The following is a 23,223-nucleotide window of genomic DNA, read 5'->3' as shown; positions in this document are numbered from 1 at the left end:
TATCTCAAAGTGTTTTTTAAACAAGTTTTTGTTGTTGGGTTTTTCAGGGGATATTTTGCCAATGAAAGGAGAACTTTTAGGGATTATCGGCAACACAAAAAAAAAAACAAGGTTAGTATGGCGTTCCTTGAGAGCAGTGTGGCCCGACAGTTTGCTTATTGCCTCTTCTTAACTGAGTAGGATGTCTGCCAAGCTCCCGAAGGACTCCTGTGTGTGAGCGTGTGTGTGTGTGTGTGTGTGTGTGTGTGTGTGATGCAAGAGAGAGTCGGAAAGGAGAACAGTTCCAGTGGGCAGGACTTGTCGATTGGACGGGCCTCGGCCTCCGTGCGGCCTGACATGCTTAGGCTGTGTGTAACTCAGCTGGCTGGGAAATTGAATTTGGCACAGTCTGGGCGAGGACTAAAGAAAACCTGCTGTTTAGTAGGTCACAGTCGTTGTCAACAGGACGTAAGATGTGTAGTCAGGATCCAGGTTGGCTTTTTTGAAAGTGACATCCTTAATTCGAAAGGGTAGCAGAAAGCTCGCCGGGGAAAGTCGTTTATATGTCTGCCATTTAAAGGCCACAACATGCTCAGAATGGATTAAAGCCAATGAAAAAACACGTTTTTTTTTATTCTAATAAAATGTGACATATCAGTAAAAACCTCTATTGGATGTTTCTGTCTAGACATTTTTTTTTAATTTCCTGTCGGCTGGGTATACACTTGTGTAAACGTCTTATAGTGGAACATCATCTCACACTGCTCGAGTGAATCGCGTTCAACTTACAAGCAAAGCCGATGAATTATGTGAACTTTCTGTACGTTCTAACTGTCAAGTACGACCTGAGTGCTCACACTGTACGACGTGCGACATCGGGACAGAGCTTTGACGCTTGTTCATAAAGCTGATCTGGAAGTTGAAGTCAGAGGAGATATTTGAGGAGGAAAACAACAAACGCTGTGAAACACAAAGCTTTAGTCAATAATCATCTGCGACTGAAGTTTAGCAATCCACCTGTCCGTCCGTTAGCGACACCCCGCTAAGGATTACCTGAAAACTACAGCTTCACTGCAAATGCCTCAGACTACGAGCTAACACTTACCAAACGTTTTCCCAGAAATACCTGAAATGCTGTCTTTGAAAAGCCATTGCGAGCATGTGATGTGTCGCAAAGACAAAAAAAAGTCAACGAGGACTTTTGTGTTGGACCGTCCTGTGTCGCAGGAGAAAGTGCAATCGATTCTTCTTCGGGTGAAAGCTGGGGAACGACGGTTGAATAATGTGATTCATGTAGTTATCAAGTAAGATCATCTGTGAATGCTCAGCAGTCCTACAAACATTTTCTCCGTGATGTGCCATTTAGGGTTTAGTCACCCTACATGTTGGATTAAACTACATGTGTAGTGATGTTAGTAAGTCTCGGAGTAAAGCTTGTAGTTACATAAAGAGGCGCAACAAGTCACGTCAAACAGGTTCTCACTCCCGTCTGCGCCGAAAGGTTGACCGCTACTGAAAGCTCCATGGCAACATCAAAGTCAAAGTCAAAGTCAACTTTATTGTCAATTTCAAAATATGCCAGACATACAGTGGAATCGAAATTGCATTTGTCTCCGTCCCGCGGTGCAATACAACCAAAATAAGGTAAAATAAGATCAAATAAAATGAGGTAAAATAAGATAAATAATATTTACAGTAATAAATTCTATGCCACACCTTTTTGATGTGTCTTCATCTCCTATCGCGACAAACGAGAGAAACATCGGCAGGAAATAGCTGCAGACCTCCAGCTGCCAGCTCGTTTCGTTGTTGGGATTGAGCTCGTCTGACTTCAAATTGTGTCCGTTGTGTATTTGCAGCACGTTTGATATTTAATGTGGTCACAGCTCTTTGGCAGCGTGTTCGTTTCTCTGTTGCTGCATTTGTTTTTGAACGTGTTTTGTTTTCTGAATTTGCCGCCTGTTTTTCCTCATCTTAATCGTTTTGGGCTGTTGCAGGTTGGATGGTCTCAGTAGCCACTGTCATTCCTCTTGTAACATATCTTGATATTCTTCATGCTCCTTCGCCTTGCTTCAGCACTACATCAGAACTACACCTTAAGAATATTTGACAGCTTGGGGTTGATAACATACTCATAGATTGCATCAACAAAACAGAGTGAAAAACTCTGCTTTTCTCTTTGTGTTAACCACATGACATGGCTTTGTAGAAAAACAAACCAAGAATTACCAGTGACTAAAAAAAAACCTGCGTCTTTTTTTGATAAATGAACTGAAAAGGACACGAGATATAAAAACATCTACCGCAGAAAATTTTTTCCCACATTTCTCCTCGAGTCTCCCAAAGGTCGCTTGTTAGTTTTACTTACTGACAACAAAGAGCCAACTCGAAATAACAGAGTGACCATTAAATGGCTGTCATGCTGTGTTCAGGCTGAGTCATATGCGTTTCCAGGACACGAAGTCGCCCCAACTGCTTCCTGACTCTGCGGGCCACGAGGCCTCGTAATTATCAGTCGGAAACCAGCCCTGACTGAACAAACAGGCGGCTTTATGCTGAGAGTAAACAGGGAGAGAAGGAGAGAGCGACTGTGACCTGATTGAGAACTTGATAATGATAACAGGCTAGAAGTCTGACGGGAAAGTGAACAGTCTTATACAAAAAGAGAGTTTTAAATTAAAATGTATCAAAAAAGAAAGTCTCACACCTCCACTCTGAAGGGAGCTCTTGCTATCTGCGAGACAATACATCGTCGTACATTTAGAATGATAAAGGTATTGTAACATAAAGATCGTGAGCTATCGTAATAAATGCTTTTGTTCATTTTGAAAAGTGACAAATGAATCATGTTTTGATCTTTCCTCAAATTTTACTTGCGATCCAGAATATTTAATGAGTAAGTGTTTATAAATGTGTCTTTTTTTCTTCTTCTTTGCAACGGTTCCAATCAGGGCCGGGCGATATGGACCAAACATATATCTCAATATTGTTTAGGTGAACGGGCGATACTTTTATTAACAGTGAGAACTACCTGTCTGTGCATTAAAAAAGTAATATTATACAATAAAAATGAACCTTAAATTCAATAACTAGAGAGAGAGGAGGAGCAGGGTTAAGAGGGACAGACAGTCAGTCACCTGGCACCTCGAGAACGTTATTTTAATGCAACATGAACTATATCGATATTAACGATATTGTCTTACCCTACATCTTGTTTGAAAATATATCGATATATCTTAAAAACTCGATATATTTCCCAGCCCTAGTTCCAATGCTCAATGCTGTTTTAAAAAGAAAGGTTATTTCTCATTCCTCATGTGACTAACAAGATGAAAATTGGCCTGTAAAGGCTTCACTTCTTAATACAATTTGCAAACTGCGGAACGAACACAATTTAATCCGATCAAATCAGCGCAATCAACCCTAAACGAAGCTGACCTTTATCTCCACACTGGTGGAGTAAACAGGCAGCAGAAAGGCGGTAAACAGTTTCATTTTCAGCCGTTCTTACCGTTCAGCTGATTCCGGGCTGCAGGTAGAAAACGTGTCGTCTCTCCAGATAACGGCTGACGGACGGCCTGCGGGAAGAAGGCAAATGTCAATGTAATTAATTTGGTTTTTCCTTTAAGAATAATAACGGAGGTCCAGTGGTGTGTGGATCACATCAGGGTGGACTGTGACTCCTCACACACACACACACACACACACACACACACACACACACACACATTTTAAAATTCAGCGCAATAAATCACAAATTGGTGCTTGTGTTTGTGTTTTTGCATTCGTGTAAGATTGGGGTTGTTTGTACATTTATTTCCTCTGTGTGTGTTTGTGTGTGTGTGTGTGTGTGTGTGTGTGTGTGTGTGTGTGTGTGTGTGTGTGTATGTGTGTGTTGTCCATAGCCCATCTGCGCCTCCCTATCGACGTTGTCTCTCTCCCAGGCGGCGTGGCTGTGATGAGGCCCACTCTGTGTCGGTAATAAGCTCATTAATCATGCAGCCATACGGCTCGCAGCTCGCCGTCTACATCCCCAGCTATGATTATCAACATTGATTGGCTCGGGGGGAGAAAGCGGCTGCCGCCTCTGGACCAATGGCGGCAGAGGTTGTTGGGGTGTAACAGCGTGACAAGCGGACGATTATCGATTTCAGCGTAAAGGAGACTAAATGGAATCTGAATGTTGTGTCGGAGCGATGAGGCAGTGAGAGGTAGTCGGGAGTGTCAGAGGAGATAAATGCACACAGGATGGACTCGGTGTCGTTCTTATTCAGGTTATTAAACCAAGAGAGCCTCTAATATCAATCCACAATGCCAACCGTCAGAGGTGATGTTGTAAAACTGCACAATGGTGTTTCAAGAATAAATGCATGAGCAGACACACTGATCTACTTCTGGACTTAAAGCGCGTACATGTTTCACAACGACAGCTTTTGCTTTTAGACACTTTAATGTAAATTTATTGGAATAATTATCACATGAGCACAATTACACCTTTAAAGTTTTGTGGAATCACGTTTGAATTTGCACGACCTCTCCTCAATACCTTACACTATTCAGTCAGATAACTGCTGATGTGCAGCTGAATAACAAAGATCCCATGGGCTCATTTTTATATCCTTATGCACCAGTTTAATTTTATATTTTGTGAAGGTTTGATTTTAATTTTGAACATGTTTCTGAATAAGAACAAACCGTGAACAATATTTCAATACAGCAAAGGCAGAATAATTGCTTTTTGAATGCAAAGGATTTGAATGTAATAACATATTACTTCACTGTTCCTATAAGGTGTGCTTTAATTCAAAAAGAATGAATGAGGTGACGTTTTAGAGACCACAGACATGAAGGGAGATTTTCACACTCCCAGTCAGTGACATGTACTGTTCTCTGCACCCACTTATTGTCTGATTGTCAAGGAAATACTATAAACCCAGACAGAGAAATGAGCAGTATCATATTTAAACAGGTTGTGTCACCTCTCAACAGCACCAACATGTGTTTTCAGTTACACCTCTGACATCAACACTTTCTGATCACACACACGGAGGTTGTGTTTCATTTCAGAACTCTGGTTCTCAAAAAGTGACATTTTTATCAAAACCAACAGCAACCAAAAAAAACTCTCTTAACATGAAAAAAAAACAAAACACCGTACTCACAGTCAGGGACTCACTTCTGCAAAAAAAGAGGAGAGTCACTAAATACAGAAACTCAGAAAACTGCCATAGAAATGAAAAGCCAACATTGTCAAACATCAATTTCCAGGAGCATTTTTAAACCCCATGATCTGAATGTGCAATCAGAAACTGTGTCATTAATCTAAGAATTATAAAAAGCAAAAATCTGACTAAATTCATCACATTTTTTTCTCTGTGAACACTCAAAACGTAATATTATATATCCTATCATTTTAGAAACTGCAGAAGCATTCAGAAATGATTTCCAAACACTCCACCCATTTTTTTTTTAACGATTTTTTTCCCTAGGTATTCTCCTTTTTATGCACGATGCAAACGTGTTTTAATGGTTTCATCTGTAACAGGACACAGACTTTTTGTGTAATATACATTTCAACAGGATCAAGTGAACAACAATCTACAGAGGTCAGATCGCTGCCGCCCCCTGCTGTTGTCGTCACATTTAAAACACAATGTGATTAACAACTCTTCAACATTATGCACTATTTCTATTTCTATAAAAAACACATGTCAAACATTTAAGCATCAGCCTTTAGATCAAAATGTCTTCAAGATAATAACATGCATTTCAATCCGGTGTGTCCAAACCTTTGACTGGTTGTTTATAATCTGTTTCTTTTTTTTTTGTAATTTTTTAAATATAAGTGATACTTCTTAATTTGGAGGTTTTATGGTTGATAAATAAACAATGCATGTTTTCGCTTCAAGAAATGTGACACTGATCATGTCTATACTTTATAAAACAAAGAATTTCAAAACAAATCCAGAGATCATAAAAAAAAGAAATGAAGGGGCAAATAATGAAAATCGTTATAAATAACCTGGAGCAGCTTGTGTTTCTGACACTGAAGCACGGAAATCTTTTAAAAGACGGACTTTTCTCGTCTTTGTCACCTGATGTAAGTTTCCATCGACGTTTCTGAAAAAGTGAGGTCATTACTTTGGCTCTAACTTGTTGAGCATCATCAGCCAAACTCCTGAACACGCCACTGTACATAATAATCTCTCTCACTCTTGCACTGTTTAAGGAGGACGGCGTTTTAAAATCTCTCCTTCCCAGTGTCTGTTCTGAACATGTTTTGGTTTACCCAGCTTTGCAACGTAGCGCTGTTTACGTGCTGCATCCTGTTGGTTTGGCTGTTTGTGTGGATCAGCCTCTTACAATGATTGCACACTGATATACTGAAGATAGGCCTAAAGCAGATAGCGCCCTCTGCTGGTTAAAAAAGTGCCACATTATATTTTGCATCTCATCAATTGTAATCATCCCTTAGTCGAACTGTGAAGTATCAATGCGTCCCTCTTTAATATCTCAAATAAAGTGCACATTTGATGTGCTATAAACGTGGGTGTAATGACCCTTTAATGCCTGTGGAAGTTACTGATGGAGAATCAGTCCACAAAGCCTGACGTGTAGCACTTCGAGGGGCATTACGTTCAAAAGCATCTTTGCAGAAGTCGGGCTTGCATGCTCTTTTACTCTGTGCTCCAACAATCTCTCACCTCCCTCCACCAGAAATGAGGGTAAGGAATTAGGGCAGCCTGAAAAAAAAAGAGATTGGAATAGAAAGATGAGCGCTGCAAGGACTCCGGGGTACGGTCAAAATTACCTCAGTCTGCACCTCAAATGAAAGCAAATTGTGTCCTCACAGCCCTGCTAAAAGCTCCAGACAGAGGCTGCTCATGACACACACACACACACACACACACACACACACACACACAGAAGGCCTTGAATAGCACTCAGCGTTAGCTTTCAACACTCAGAACTGACAAGAACATCTGAGTATTGACTCGCAAACAAAAGCAACCGCTCGATCTGTGCATTATACGCATTCCTCTCCAAAGAAAGGCAGCGCCGATAGATTTTTGTGCTCCTCTTCTGAGCTGATTTTTCAAACGTACGGGAATCTGAGGAGCTTGATAGAAATCATTTCTTTAGTAAAGTGACAAACACAGTCTGTTTGTCTACTAAACCCCCCCCCCCCCCCCCCCCCCCCCCCGGGTTGCTTCTCAAAGCCATCTGATTTGAAGTTTCTGTCGGGATCAAGAGGCTTTTCAAACATTTCTGCTGGTGTTCTCGAAAAGCAAATCGTGCACCTGCTTCACCTCTTCTCAACCCTCAAACCTCCGTCCTCACACGATGAGACCACGGAAGGGACAAAAGCAGAAGATGGAGAAGAAGAGGACTCGTCCAAGAGCGCACGCACACACACACACACACACACACTCACACAACCTCTAATAAAACCCACTAGCGAGCTCTGTCACTCAATTAATGTCTCGTTTTATCTGGTTTTAACATACCTGCCATCCTCAGCTGGAATTAAATCCCCCCCCCCCCCCATCCCTCAACATACACACTCTTTTTTTTCCTCGCTAAGTAGCTAAGCGCAGTGTGTGGGATTAAGCACCGTGGTAATAACTTCCATATTGAAAAATGCAAGATTTGGCTTCCTCATGTTCACAAAGACTTTCACAAACAGAATTGCTGTACACGTCGTCTATATCTCCTCACTTAAACCCAGCTGTCTTTTTTTTTTTTTTTTTTTTTTTTTGTATCGTTTCCAGATTTGAATGTGTTGAAATACCTGCACTCTGTTTTTTTTTTTCGTTTCACAATTTTTTTTTTTTTTTGTCCTGCTGCAGTCTCTTTTGAATTGCATGATGCCAAAAGCGGGGCTAATGCCATGAACTGTCTTGTTCAGTGTTTTTTTTCCACAGTGTTTTGCAGTTCAAATGGCGGATTGGAAAGTGCTGACATTCCGGTGGCAGATATTGCTCTCTTGCCCGCCAGCGCCCTAAATCCCCTGTTGCGTGGAGTGTGGTGTGAAATCCATTTAGCACAGATTCCTGCAGAAAGCTTGTCATCTCATTGAAAGGTTTCCCCTGAAATATGGAAGAAGCCTTTTGAAAAAAAAAAAAAAGAAAAGTGTGATATTCTCCTCTTGCCATATTTCTCTCCCTCTTTGTCTATCAGTCTGGTTCTTTGGTTGGTGCTCAGATTTCTGCGAGCTATAAGTGTTCGCTGATGAAAAACAAAGATGGCTTTTTTGTCAAAGTGAGGTTAATCTGTCATTATAGTCAGGAGACTTTGTACAGTCCTGTTCCCTAAGGAATGGGCTGTTTCACACATGCACTCCTGTAAACGTGTAGAAAATGTGTGTGCAGGCTTCCCCCCCTGGAGTCTTCATGAGTTGCTCGTTCACACATGACACACCTCATGAGACTATTGCTGTCGGGTGGGAGTGGGGCTCTCGGGGGGACGGTACATGACGTTAAAAGATGGAACGAGCTACTCTCACACATCAACTCCTGACAATGTCTAGAGAATATCAGGTAGACTGCCCCTTAAACGTTCTTGAGTTGCCTGTTCACACATGCACCCTATCGGATGGCGGGCTAAGAAGGCAAGACGTAAAAAGAAAGTTGCGGAAGTCGCTGACGCTGTAATGAGAATTTTGCTTTCGTATCTATGCAAACTGTAGCTCTACACCATCGAAATATTAAAAAAAACAGCGCTGGGAAAGGGAAAATAAAATACTGCGGACAGAAAACATAGTGAAGGAGTTTTTTGCAAGTGTGAAAGCACTCGCTGAAATGGCAGACATAGCAACATTCTGACTGATGAAGCTTTGTAATTACCTCACCCATCATGCACCAGTTACAGAATCAGCAGTTCGCCGCCGCCATCATCACCTCCGATACCGCGATTTTTTTCTCCGGAATATGTCCTGCCGGGTATAAGACCTCACCCAGACGCAGGGGGTTGGCAGTAAAAAAAATTCCAGATTGCTTTCACACATTGCGGCTTACCCAGAAAAATTTCAGGAAGTGTTCAGGCGTTTTGTGCATCTGTGAATAAGGCTTTAACGGGGGGGGGGGGGGGGGGGGGGGGGGCTTTATCAGTTCTCTTATCAAACCTGAGTGGATTGCTGGTGCAGTCACAGCTGGCAATGCATGCTTAAATTTGACCTATAAATGTTTGGAAAAAAAAAAAAACCACACTTCGCTTCACTCCGAGATGAAGACTCTGTGCTTGTCTTATTCTGCACATATCCTTCTGCTTGTGTTTCACCTCTGCAAGCTCCAACACGTGCAGCCTGAAATGTTGCATTTACTCTCCTATACATTTGAAAACCCGTCTGATTTTTTTTTTTTTTTTTTTTTTTCCCCCACCGACAGCAGACGCTCCAGATTCTGAATACACAAAGCTGGAGACAAAGAGTAATTGTTGAAAACTGTGCCGTCAGCCCAACGACTCATTTCAATGTCTCTACAAGAATCCCGGGCGACAGACGAGTCACATCGCCGCAGGAAGGAGCGGGTCTCAAAGCGAGCTGATGTGCTCTCTAGAGTCTTTTGTCTGATGAGAGAAACAAAGGTCTCGCACATCTGCTCTGAACAGCGTCGCCGTCATGAGTCATGTCAATAATGTGTCTTCTAATCATAAATTCAGATCCTTTTTGAGTCGACATAATGTACTATTACTAAAAGCATTGTTTGACGTATTCCCCCAGTATCGGTATGAAGTCGAGTTTCAGCCAATCAGAAGTGGTCCTGATGAGAGTGTGTCTGCCTGTGTGTGTGTGTGTGTGTGTGTGTGTGTGTGTGTGTGCCACTTCAGGTTCACATGCCTTTGTGTGCAGCTATATGTCAAACAAAGGGCCGCTACGCCTGCCTGCATGGCGTCCATACACTCGGCTGGGGGGAGGGAGGACAGAAATGTGGTGACAGTATGTGTGTGTGTGTGTGTGTGTGTGTGTGTGTGTGTGTTTGGGGGGGGGGGGGTTGCTGTCTGCAGGGAGCAACCAGGCGTGTGAAAATCCTCCACACTGACTCTCCTCCTCTTTTTTCCCCCCCTCATCCTGACTTCTTTGTGTGCTGCCCTCCTCCTTCATTTTCATGTGTTCACCTCATCTCCACAACCTTTTTTTTACCTCCTACCCTCCTCTCTATCCCACCTTCAACCCCCCCCCTTCTCCTCCTTCTTCTCCTTCTTCTTCTTCTTCTTCTTCCCTCTCTTCCAGCGCCTTCAACCCCTTGTCATTCAACCCACAGCCAGAAGCTAATATTAGCCCGCAAGGAAAATTAAAATGGAAAGTTTACCACCCATTACAGCTCCTTTGGTTGGAGACAATCTTTGATATGGAAATGAAATGCTGCCGCCGCCGTGTGAGATGCATACATATGCACTACTTCTGTGTGTGTGTGTGTGTGTGTGTGTGTGTGTGTGTGAGCTGAGCGTGGGAAGACAATGAAAAATGGAGAGGTGTATCCTCAGGGAACCCGGTCGTAAACCGTTTTGACAAATTGGGAGTGAGGGTGCGTTATCTCTGAGGGGTTTGTCGCAGCCCACGGCCGATACACACACAAATCAAACTGACACATGACAAACGGCAGGAGTGGATGATGGAGCGACTACGAGCCAATAAGCTCTTTAATACATTCGAACCCTCTTTAGCCACACTAAGTAACAAAGTGGTCAAAGTGAGAGTGAGGTTAGCGGGCGATAACGGCAGGTCAGGCGACCAAAGGGGGGGAAAAAAAGAGCGTTTACTTCAACCTACATCACTGACACAGTCAACACTTTTATATCTACACAAAAAGAGACAGTAGAAGAAGAAATCCTTATCGTTCAAATTATTACCAAACCCGTCATGATCACTAAAAGGATCCAATTAACACAGAGACAAAGAGAAAGAAAACGGCTTACCTTTCAGTTCCACAGCCACATGTAAGAGTCCACTGCTTTTCCCACACACACACACACTCCCACACACACACTCACACACTCCCACACACACACACACTCCCATCACACATGCGCTCCCATGCGCTCATACACACTGTGTGCAAGGAGGGAGAAGCGAGAACCCATCATTGTTCTCATAACCCCTCCCACATGGATGCGTAGCTCTGTCTGGATGGAAACATGTAGGAGTAACACTCTCTCACTCTCTATCACGCACACACACACACACACACACACACACGCACACGCACACACACACACACACACTGCACACACACATTCTCACAGTGTCTGTCTGGCTGAAAAAAAACATGCAGCATCAACAGTCTACCTTGTTGCAGCCTCCCTCCCCTCTTCTCCAGGAATTCCAGCACACACACTCCTCCACTCCTATATGCTCCCAGCACACAAAGACTCCCACTCACAGACCGTGTGATCATGTGATGTGTGTGATGCGCGACACACGGATGCATGTGAGAGCATGTGGTGTGCGTTTCCACTGCCTCTTCCTCCTTTTTGTGCAGCTTTTTGTGCACCCTGTGTGTATTTGTATAATGTCTGACATGTGCATCGCTTTGCACTATTTTTACACCCCCCCCCCACCACCACCCCCTACCCCCGCTACATGTGTGTACATTAACACATATGAGCGTGTTCTACGCATATAGGGTTAGGCGCTGGGATAAACAAACAAGCACCTTCACAGCCTCGTCCGTCGGGGGGAAGGAAACAGCTCTCTCAGTCGGTTCAATGAGTCCTGAGGGGGCAGCAGGGCTTCACGTACTTACCCCCTCTGCATTATTGATGGCGGGTAATGGTGCCATTACTACAGGATAGGAGGCTGGTGGTACATTTTAACACAGGGCTGACGAGGACATGGGAGGAATCAAAGTCTGCTGGGTCACACTTGACTATTTCCGCTCTCTAAAAAAACGGAAGAATCTTCGATGAGTACGAGATCATACGACCCCCGCATGACCACTTCCCATAAAATTACCAGATCTATATATTCTTTGTTATTTCTGCATATTCAGTTAGTACCTCGTGTATTTTTCCTATGAATGTTGTATCCTGAAAGAGTGAGTTATTTTATCTCTAGAGAGATTTACCTTAACTGATTAATTTTAAACATTAAAATTATTCTAATTAATTATAAACTGAGTGTCCGCCTGAGTAACACATATATTCTTTCTTATATGGATGATCCTCTATGTAAATGGACTAAATGGTAAATGGCTTGTATAGCCCTTTTATAATCTTCTGACTACTCAAAGCGCTTTTAAACCGCAGGACACACCTACACATTCACACACTGATCGCACAGGCTGCTATTTAAAGTGACCAGCGGACGTAACTAATCCCATTTGTACACATTCATACGCCGCTGACGAAGCAGTGGGAGCATCTTTGGGTTCAGTGCTGCCCAAGGACACGTCGGACATGCGGCTGCAGAAGCTGGGGATCGAACCCCCCCGACGCTCCGGGTTGAGAGAGAACCAAGTCTCCAAATGAGCTAAAGCCATCCCGTGTACATATGCACTTAAAAAAAAGATATATCTACGTTTTCTGGATTCCCAACCTACCGACACATCCATCCTGTTTGTCTGTGCTGCAGTTTGGATAATCTACATGAGCTGACGTACACCTGGCTGTTGGTTGTTTCCTTTATTTTCTCATGTTCCCGTCTCCTCAAATGAGTTCCTTGTAAGAAAAGTACATCCTCTTTGTCTCTCTCCATCTGGAGATTTTCTTCCTCTTGGCTGCGTTATTCTGTCCATTCAGATTCTCTGATGTTGTGTGTAAATCACAAAGAAGGCGACAAATCCACAGACATGATACTGTCATTATTTAGTGTCTTTTTGTGTGTGCCTTTTTTATCTATTGGGACCTGGTAGAGCATTAAAAATGCAGGCATGTGTGAAGGGGGGGAGGGGGGAAAGTGTAATAAAAATGAATGAAAAGTAACATTGCAAGAAGAATGACAAAAAAGGAAGATATTGAAGGTAGAGGGGAGAACTTTAAGGATATAATGAGTTCAACAAAGCTGAAGCTGACCTGGAGATTTTGACTGATTACTCCATTAAACTATCGAGAGAAAGTTTCAATCTAGAGCCGTGGTTCTCATCTTGTCTCGCCTCAAGACCCACCACAAACGTATTCATGAAAAATCGCACATTTCAGTTTTTTTCAACCAATCAGATTCATCGAATGAAAAACGTGTTCCAAACTGGGGAGCGGCAGTATAGCTCAGCCGGTAGGGACTTGGGTTGGGGAAAACGGTGGGTAGCGTGGCTCAAGTCCCGGTGCGGACTAAATCTGGAAAATTGGTCCGGTGGCTGGAGAGGTGCCAGGTCACACTTCCTGAGCGCTGTAGAGGTGCCCTTGAGCAAGGCACCAAATCTCTCGTCCCATCCCACCAGCCCCCTCACTCTGACGTCTCTCCATTAGTGCATGTTCATAGGATCCTGTTTAACCCTATGTGTGTGCAGCATGTTCAATAACAGAGTGTTGAATTACATTTCCCCTTTAGATTAATAAAGTAAATCTTATTGTTCAATAAAAATAAAAAAAAAAGACCAAACACAACCCCTGAGAAACGACAAACCACAAAGGATATTGGTCAGCTAATTTTTGGATTGGTATTTTTTTTTAAAAGCCTGGTTTTTATCGATATTTCAGTGAACGGAAATGCAATCTAGTTTTTGTTACTTTATTAGTTTTACCAGCCAAATAATGACCTCGGTGAGGACAGTCAGAGTGTCATAAGTCAGTGTCATCCAGTCGTTTATTTTCTGCTGACTGAAGCTGTTTCATTTTCAGCCAATTTGGCCGTTTGTGTTTTCTGACCGAGCAGACAAGGATACAACTCTCAGCGCAGACAGACATAAATCTTAAAGACAGCGGACTTCTACCCTTTTAGCTTGAGTGTGTTTTTAGAGAATCTAAGTGTGTGTGTGTGTGTGTGTGTGTGTGTGTTGACTTGACTGTTCTGCATACCTGCTGTGTTTGTTCAGGGAGCTGCTGCGAAAACAGAAAAGGTTGTTCGGTCAGGATTCTGTCAGGGCAACATTTACAATCTGTCCAGCTAATTAAGAATCTGTAAACACACACACAAACACAAGGTGTGTGCTGCGCATGCAAGGGTGCTTTCTCTCTTTTCCCCCGCAAACACACAGTGGAGTGTTGCTTTTACGAGACTTGACTACGTCTCATTGGTTGATGACCCTATGACTAACCCGTGATAGATTCTGTACGTCATATTTTAAATGACTCTGTTTCATTCTATCTTTTAATTATTGCACTAAATTAATTAAAGTCCCACCCGATACTCTGCGATTCCCCCCTAACAGTCTCCTTGAACAAGTTTTCAAATGATGTCTAATTCAATTAAATAAAAGAGTGCAAATTAATTCACATTTCCAATTATTAAGCAACACAGTGCAAGTGAAATCCTAACATGTTTCAGTGTTCACAAAGTCATTTGCTCAACAATAGTCGGAGTACAGATGTGCTTAAAACCCTCATTAAAAAATCAAATTAAATTTGTTGGTGGCTGTCTTTGTTATCGACTCTGTGAAGGAGAACAAAGGATTCCAACGTCGGCTAAGTGACTCACATCCTTGCATTCACACACACACACACACACACACACACACACACACACACATGAATGAACACACAAATGTCAATGTGACATACGTTCTGATATTTGCATTAGGTGACCGGTTGACAGGTAATTATTTGTCATTTGAATTGCATTAAGCAGCATTTCTTCTATTTTTATTACAGATTTTTTACTCATTTGAAGCAGCATTGATCACCTCCACTAATCTCTTCCTCTTGTGTTTATTTTGCCACAGTTACCAATCATGTCCTCTAAGAATCTGTCACTTTTTAAATGTATGACTAATTATTACTTTTACATTACATTACGAGTTTTGGGTTTTTTGATCCTTTAACCACTTGTTTCTATTTCTTTTACTGCTCTTACCTTCTTATTGCTGTTATCTTTTGATTTGCTTTTAGCTCTTTTAGTTTCTTACATCTTTTTAAATCTTTGGTTCCTCTTGGTCTCAGCTCGTGTTGTTGGGTTCTTGTGTTGTCTGGGTTCTTATCATGGTTCTTGTGACGGTCGGGTTATATATATCTGTTGGGTATCGTGCACTTTGGGTTCTTTTCTGTTGAATTGTATTTAATTATTTTTAGTATTTTGCATTTGTTATGTTCTTGCTGTTGTTTATGTTCTTCTGTGTTTGCTTTAGTTTGTTCTTGTTTTTGCTGTTTGTCAAAGCACTTTGTAAACCTGTGTTTTTAAAAGGTGCTATATAAATAAAGTTATTATTATTATTATTATTTTTACCCCTCTTTAAGTTTAAGTGCTGTTTAAAATTCACCTTAAATTGAAACAATTTCAATATAAACTATCCAATAACTGCGGTATCATGACTTTATCTAATATGTGAAAACACACTAGTGTTCACACATCCAAGCTAATATACAAGTGCAGGACAAGAAAGGTATAAAATGCAGAAAAAAGGGGAAGGTCGGCACACTGTTCTGTTAAGCTCCCAATGAGCAAAAACTTTATTTCGGGCAACGTTTCGATCCAAAGGATCTTCTTTAGTTAATATGTGGAAATCTAAATTTGACAACCTCATTGCAAACAGAGGCCAAGCAACACCCTCTAGTGTTGAAAAGGGTCGTTTTTGATTGACTTGAAAAAAAAAAAACTGCAGTTCCATGAGTGTCCACTTGAGGCTGGCTGTAAAAGCCCCAGAAGTCCCATACACACCCAATATTAAAATGTCCATTATGAAGTGGAGGAAATAAATATGTTTACAGCCTGGTTCAAAAAATAAATTTGGTTTAATAGCTCAAAACAGTGGCACACATTGTATGGTGGATTAAGTATTGTATTACATTTTGGTAAAAAAAAAGGCTAAGAGGTATTCGTAATTAGGGGCGTGGCTTATCTGACTGACAGGCGGGAGCCCTGTTGCTGTTTCTCCAGCTCTTTGTCTGTAAACAGTTGGCCTGACATTTTTAAGACAGCATTTACAAAATGGCTACTGCAACCAACTGGCTTCAAAATCAGAAACTAAAGGGTGACGTCACTGAGACTACGTCCATGTTTATACACTCTATGGTGCGTTATCATGAGTATGATTTGAGTAAATACGTGCAAATCTAAAAATGATCTCAGAGCAGACAAAGGTTCATGTCCCTCCTGAGACCTTCGGCACACCCACTGGTGACGACTGACACTCTGGTGTCAATAAGATAAAACATCGAACACAACATGCTGTCCTGCTAACAAATACTGTTTAAATATGTTCTTTATAAATCCTCTTCACTACTTCTTCCTTGTCACTTCTGAGAAACTATAAAATAAAGAGGGCGATACAAGAACTTCCTTCAAGGTTTGTGTTCTCGGTAATTACTGACTACAGTCATGTGATTGTGCCGTAGTCATGTGACCATGCAGTGCAGCATGACTAAAGACAGGAATGAGCAGCAAGTTTTGTTCTCAGTACTTGTATTGGATGTAATTTAGAAATGAATTGTTTGTCATTTGTGGTGCTTACGTACAGCATATTGAAGATGCTGAAAGGCTGACATAGCATGGATATCTTACTGCCTGCATCATTTTCTCCTGTTGAAGGAAATTAAGCAAAAAAGAAAATCTAAAATTAAATCCTTTCTGATCTGAGGTTTATTGAGTCTTAACTTTACATTTTTCTTTTACCACAAGTTCAAATGACTAGCTCTTTGTAGAAGACTCAGTTGAAATGTGAAGAAGATATCTTCAAGGAGCTGAAGTTAGGTCAAGGATATATATATTTATATTTATATATATATATATATATCATTTTCTCAAGATGAAAGGTTTCTAACGACAAGTCATGAGTACATTCAGAATTTTGTGGAGTTACTATAAAACATTTCTATCACCATCATCTCTTAAAGCTCTTGAGACGATTGCATATTTGTAAATAGTTATTTTGTAATGCAAGTAAAAGCTGCCGGGGGGGGACAGTTATTGTAATAAAAACCCACTTACACATGTACAGGACTAGAAAAAATATGTACAAATTTGCCCATGGGGGGAGGGGGGGGGGGGGGAATTGGAATTTATTCATACCTTCATAACATGATATATAAACCATGTCATTTGAGTATGACGTAAAACAATAAAACAATGTTTATAATAAAGACAGAAATGATTAGGATTTTTTTCTAATTAAATACAAATATCTCAAGGTGTCAGTGGAAAGTTATTATTTTGTATCAATTCAGACAGAAGTAAACTATATTGTCCCAATGTCAAATCTGCAAGTGGCTGTTATATACAAACACATATAAAGTAGAGTCAAATGAAAGCAATCGATCAGAAAGTATTTTTATGAAGATTAATATTATATATATATTGATTATATATATATATATTGATATCTTATCAAGTGTATTTGCCTAATTTCAAGTCAGAAATATCTCACTACCTTATTATAAGCCCACTCATGCATTGACGGATATATTTCTAAATATTACAATCAATTCCGGCGTCGATTTTTCCTGATAATATCTCAAAGTATTCTTTATAAACGTGTTAATCTGGACTTGTCAGGTGAATGTGGCTTATATTAGTGAGACTAATGCACTTTCTAAGATTGGAGATATTGCAGTATTAAGACTGAAGGCCAAACCCTGCCACTAAAAGTCCTGCCAACTTATCCAGCATGACTCGCTCCCTGCAGGAACTGCAGACCTTTTTTTCCTACCGACCTCTCATCTCCGAAGGTTTCCATTAACACTCGATGACTGTGAATGCACTTTTCACTAAAACTGGAGAAGAAAAAAGAACACTACACAACCCATTCACAACTCTGCAGCTCAGCTGAACTAACAGAAACGGGCTCATTAGTGGCTTCTGAAACACTGATTTTAAGATCCTCCTTTTTTTTACACTCCTGTGGTATCAGTTTTTTTAACATCATTTTTTCAGTGTGTTTTATTCCCTATCTTTTTTTAATATATTTGGTCTTATTGTAAACATGTTGTTCTTTATTGTATTCTTCTATCATTCTGATCAGTTATAGTTATACCTTCTTTTAGTGCTGAATGTCTTGAATGACAGGTTTTGTATTAGCCCTTTAAATAATGCATTATTGGTTTTTTTAAGCGTTTATTGGTGAAATAACTCATCAACAAAGTGACCTAAAGCAATTGGTCAAATTAGAGGATGTTAACAGAAGAGATTTCAACAAAGTGGAGGTTATTAGATTATAAGGACAGAGGAATAAATCCAATCATAACAGTAAAAGAAAGAGAGAAAGAACTGTGAGAGATGACATGAATGAGACTGAAACTAAATAAGGCAGATTTTGTTCATCATGTGTGTGTTGATGCAGAGATATCTAATTGTGTTATGTGATGTGGACATCCTTTAATAAAGTTCTCAGGTTGAGATCCTCACATCTGCAAGACTTTACTGCACAACAACTACGGTAATGAAATGCGTTTAGATGAAGGGAATCTCTTTACAAATTTGGATGTCCACTTTGACTCAAGGATGAATTTAATAGATTCTATCAGTCGAAAGTCAAAGTCGACGTCCGTCCGTTTTGTCAGGAAACCTCGGCAATGCTTGAAGACATTTTCAAACTATGTCACAAATCCATTTTAAATATTTTACCACGCGAAAGACGACGGGATCTACGATCGCCCAGCGTAGAGTTTTCTCCCTCTACCCACTCATGCATCTGTTTCTCCTCTGTCTCTACTACCAACCACATGCTCCACAAGACGCAGAGACAATGACACCAGTCCTCTAAACGATGGTGATATGAACGCTTTTCTTAACTGCAAACCTGTTAAAACCAATAATTAGGTTCTCTTTCAAACATTTCAAGAACACTGCTAATTCAAGACTTTACAATAAAGAACATGCCCTGAGGTTAGAGTGAATACTTCCACATGTCTGTAATGATGTAATAATTATATGAGATCAGACCCACAGGATTGTTTGACCTTTTTTTTTTTACAGATTAATTTTTTAGTTTTATGTCAAATCCGTCCTGCATGGCTTATGGGTGATTAAAAAGAGGACGTTTGGTGTGTGCATTGATCACGCTTATCGAACACAAATGCTGGGAATAGGTTCAATTTCAATCTGATAATTTGACCAGCCTATATTTTATCCAAATATCATGAAGAAATTTAGGTCAAATTAACAAACTAAGAAAAGTCAGGATTTCGGAATGCATGAAACACACTGGTGGAAAAGTAGCTTTTGCTTCACCTTGTGTGAAAATGACACACTCATATATGAACATATTTAAAGATATAGACGAGAATTCAACATATTTTAAGGCCTTTTTTTCCCCAGGTTGTGTAATCAAGCGCAATCAAGCAAATGCAGCCCTTCAAAACTTGATTTATTGCTCGGGGATAATCAGCCGTTCTATACGCGCTGTGATTTAACAGCGTTGACACAAACAGGTTGCTGTGTTAAAAGGTTTTTCACAGCGAAAGCCACACCCTCACTCTGCACACTACTCCCCTACACCGGCCTGCTCACACAACACACACACAACACACACACACACACACACACACACACACACACACACACACACACACACACACACACACACACACACACACACACACACACACACACGAGACCCAGCTTGGTATGTAATGACACTTCTCCACACTCACATTATTCTCTGCAGAGAAATCCACGGCCCTGCTAACCGGGCCGGCGCCTCGCGGCCTCGTGGAGAGCGGGAAGGATGACCGAGCATTCAGCAGATTAAATTACAGCCGGTCAAATCAAACTTAACAAATTGAATCGACTTTATATTACTGTGAAATGTCTTGCTTTGACATCAACCCCATTTTTTTGTGTAAAAAAAAACAACTCCCAACTCGTATTTGGATTTTTAAAATCACAAAAATGAACTCAAACAACTCTTGGCCCTGTCTTACTTTCCGGGCCTCTAAAAGGATCTCGAATGTGTGAGCAGCAGAAAGAGATGAACCGCTAAGAGATGTTTTCTGTTGCAGAGTAGGTTCATATGCGCTGATAATGATTCACAACCGAGGGGGAATTTGTTGCATTTCACGGTTGCAAACAGTAACCGCTTTGTGTGTTTAGATATTCAAATTATCGCTCGCTTTGCCGGTGTGTGAGAACACAGAGGCTTCGGGGCATGAAAACCGGCCAAATACACAAACTCATACGCTATCAGTGTCAGCGCTCCGGGGCGATTATTAGCACATAAAAGGAGCTGCTAAATGAAGGAGGGGAAACGTAACTGATCACCACTGAGATAAAGGCTGCAGAGAAAACAAGAGACGAGGAGAGAGAGAGAGAGAGAGAAAAAAAATGTGTGTGTGTGCAGATGTGTGTGTCCAAAAATATCAGCCCAGATAGAGGGGACCTGAGGGGAGGGGGGGGGGCTGTTACATGTACAGTACATGCTCTCTCCTGGCCTACTAATGAGCTCCTCTGTAATGACAACTCACACACACACAGACACACACTGCCGTCTGTTTGTGCCATCTCACAGAAATAAGGAAGTAGAAATCATTCAAAAAAAAATGTTTTACATCATATTCCCTCTTCTCCAGCTGCAATTAAGCACAGCTCAGAGTTTTTTTTTTTAATGTCTGTTGCTTGATTTGCAGCCTTTCCTCCATTTTCCTCCTCAAAAACTAAAAGCTGCTTTTGGTTCCACTTTTATGCAGCTGAAGTTTTACGACATAAAAGCGGTGCAGCCTTGAGCGCCGGCGTCTTTATTTGCAAGTTGTGAATAAAAAAAAACCATCAAATACTCAAGCAGAGGCTCCTTAAGACGTTGTCAACGTGAAAATGCCAACATCGGGATTTTGAAAAAATCTCAGGCAATGCAAGAAAAAGGTTGGAGAATAAAAAAGAGCGCTGACCCCGCCTATATATCTCGCCGCTTTTTCAGCAGTTTGTCTTTGTCGGATAATAAAGATTCCACTTGGAAAAAAAAAAAAAAAAAAAAGGAGCAGAATTCCACAGAGGAGGAAGGAAGGAAGGAAGGAAGGAAGGAAGGAAGGAAGGGGGAAAAGGTAGGAAAATAATATAATGGCCTCTTCAGACCAGGTGAGGCCCATCCACAGGGGTCCCCACCCGCTCAGCTCCATCACTATCTCCATGACAACCACTTACCATGACAACCCCCCTCTCGCCATGACGACCTATGTCACCCAGCTGTCCTCCTGAGACCTGTAACACGGAGCTAATATGGCCGCCGTGGAGCCACCCCTCATGAGACTGAGACCACCACCCCTCTTCTCCACCTCGGGGGGTGGGGGGGAAGTGTCTCTCCTTCAGACAATAAAACCTGCTCTGTCCTCGGCGACCCCTTCGCCTTCCAGCGCAGGAATCAATTGCTGCTAAATGAAGACCTAACAAACTGCGCTGTATAGCTTCTCTGTCTCCTCCGTAGCCTGGAGAAAAGTCTCCAGCACAGAATTCCTCAAATGACTGCAGTGAGGGCCACATCGCGAGGGTTATTCTGAAATTGAGCTGTTTGTGCACAGAAATGAGAGGGTGATTGTGCGCTGCAGGAATGTGTGTGTGTGCACTAAAGTGGTGTATTCCGGCAGAAGTACAACCCAAAGCTCTCACATGGACACACACACACACACACACACACACACACACACACACACACACACACACACACACACACACACACACACACACACACACAGCTTCTTAAAGCATCTCTTTGTCTCAGGGGTTTGCATAATGAATCCATGACAGCCTGTCAGACATCATATGAAATTGATTCCATGCAGCCCAAGCTCCCCTTCTCTCCTCCCCCCCCCCCCCCTTCTCTTATCCCCTGACATCTCTTATATCTCTGACATTATCTTTTTTTTCAAAACACGAATTTAAAAGTGCAACAAAACATCTTCAGGACCTCTTTCGTCAGACGTCCTGCTACCTTTCGTTCCTCCTTCACAAGCGAGGCGGAGCTTTTGACCTGCAGGGTTTTGGCTGGATCACGACAGCTGGTTGAAACCATAAACCCCCCCCCCCCCCCCCCCGACTGGAGCGTTTCAATTCTTTAGAAATATATTTTCTCGACAATGAAACAAGTCATGAACAAGTTTCCACTGCGTGTGTAATTTATTCCCTAGGCCTCAATGAAAGGTGTGTGTTAGCGGTCTGATAAGATGCCGGGTATGAGTACGTGTGTGTGTGTGTGTGTGTGTGTGTGTGTGTGTGTGTGTGTGTGAGTGTGTAGCAGAGGAGTGTGTAACTTACCCGTGGCTGTCCCTGAGGGTGCTCTGACAGCGCTGGTGCTTCTCAGCGTCCTGCTCCTCTCAAAGCTTCATCTACAATATGTTCACTATCACTCAAAACTCCCTCTACTTCACAGAAAACACTTTCTTCCTTCTTCCTCCTGCTCCCGTCTTCCTCAACCCTCCCGCCCTCCTCCTCCTCTACCCCCTTCTTTCTATCTTTTCCTGCTCTACTCTTTTTGACCCTATCCCTCTCTTTCTTTACTTCTCCACACCTCCCTCCCCCTTCCTGTTCTCATCCACTTCTTCTTCTTCTCCTCCTCCTCCTCTCTCTCTCTGTCGCCCTCACCAGCGCTCCAGGAGCTCGGTATCGCTGTCTCTCAGCTGGCACAGAGAACAGGCAGACACATGGGAGGGCTGTTTTGTAATCCAGCAGGTCATACCACCCTGGCATAGGAAAAGGGGGAGAGGGTGGGGAGGGTGGGGAGCCGATGAGACTCGCTGAAAGGGAAGGGCGAGGGAGCAGTAAGCAGACATATACTGCTGCCTCCCAATGTATACCTTCCCTGCATCCCTCCGTCTGTTCGACGATGGTCTCTCCCTTTTTTCCCACCGACGATGGGAGGTCTCGTCTCGCTGCATCCTCTCTGCATGCTGAGGTATTAGGAACGAGCGGGGGAAAGGAAAGGAAAGAAGGGTGGAAGGAAGGAAGGAAGGAAGAGAGCGGATGGGAGTGGGAGGAAGTGTGGGAATGAAAGGACGGATGAGAGAGAGAAGAGGAACGGGGAGTGAAAGGAGAGATGAATAGAGGATAGCTATGGGAGGAGGGATGCCTCGAAGGGTTCGCAGGGAGTGAATCAATGAAGCTTCTCAGCTCGGGAAATATTTTTAAGTCTAAAATGTAGGATTAAAAAAGCACAAAAGAGCTCTGGCATGAATCTGTGATGCTGTTGACTTTTTTTTTTTTTTTTTTACGTTACAACCCCCGGCCAAACGGGA

The 23,223-nt window shown here is 42.0% G+C and overlaps 1 long non-coding RNA gene across 1 annotated transcript in view; it reads right to left on the bottom strand.

Annotated features, from left to right (window-relative positions):
* Window positions 1-22,521, bottom strand: part of LOC132983316 (uncharacterized) — a 34,471-nt gene extending 11,950 nt beyond the window's left edge. Inside the window, exons 1-2 of the long non-coding RNA XR_009674832.1 lie at window positions 22,247-22,521; window positions 3,491-3,557 (exon numbers count right to left, since the gene is read on the bottom strand). This is a non-coding gene — a long non-coding RNA (uncharacterized LOC132983316). The remainder of the gene's footprint in view (window positions 1-3,490; window positions 3,558-22,246) is intronic.
* Between the last annotated feature and the right edge of the window lie 702 nt (window positions 22,522-23,223).

This window comes from Labrus mixtus, chromosome 11 (assembly GCF_963584025.1).
Source record: "Labrus mixtus chromosome 11, fLabMix1.1, whole genome shotgun sequence".
NCBI classification, from domain to species: domain Eukaryota; kingdom Metazoa; phylum Chordata; class Actinopteri; order Labriformes; family Labridae; genus Labrus; species Labrus mixtus.
The sequence above is the reverse complement of the archived record's forward strand: the minus strand, read 5'-3'. Positions and strand labels throughout refer to the sequence as shown.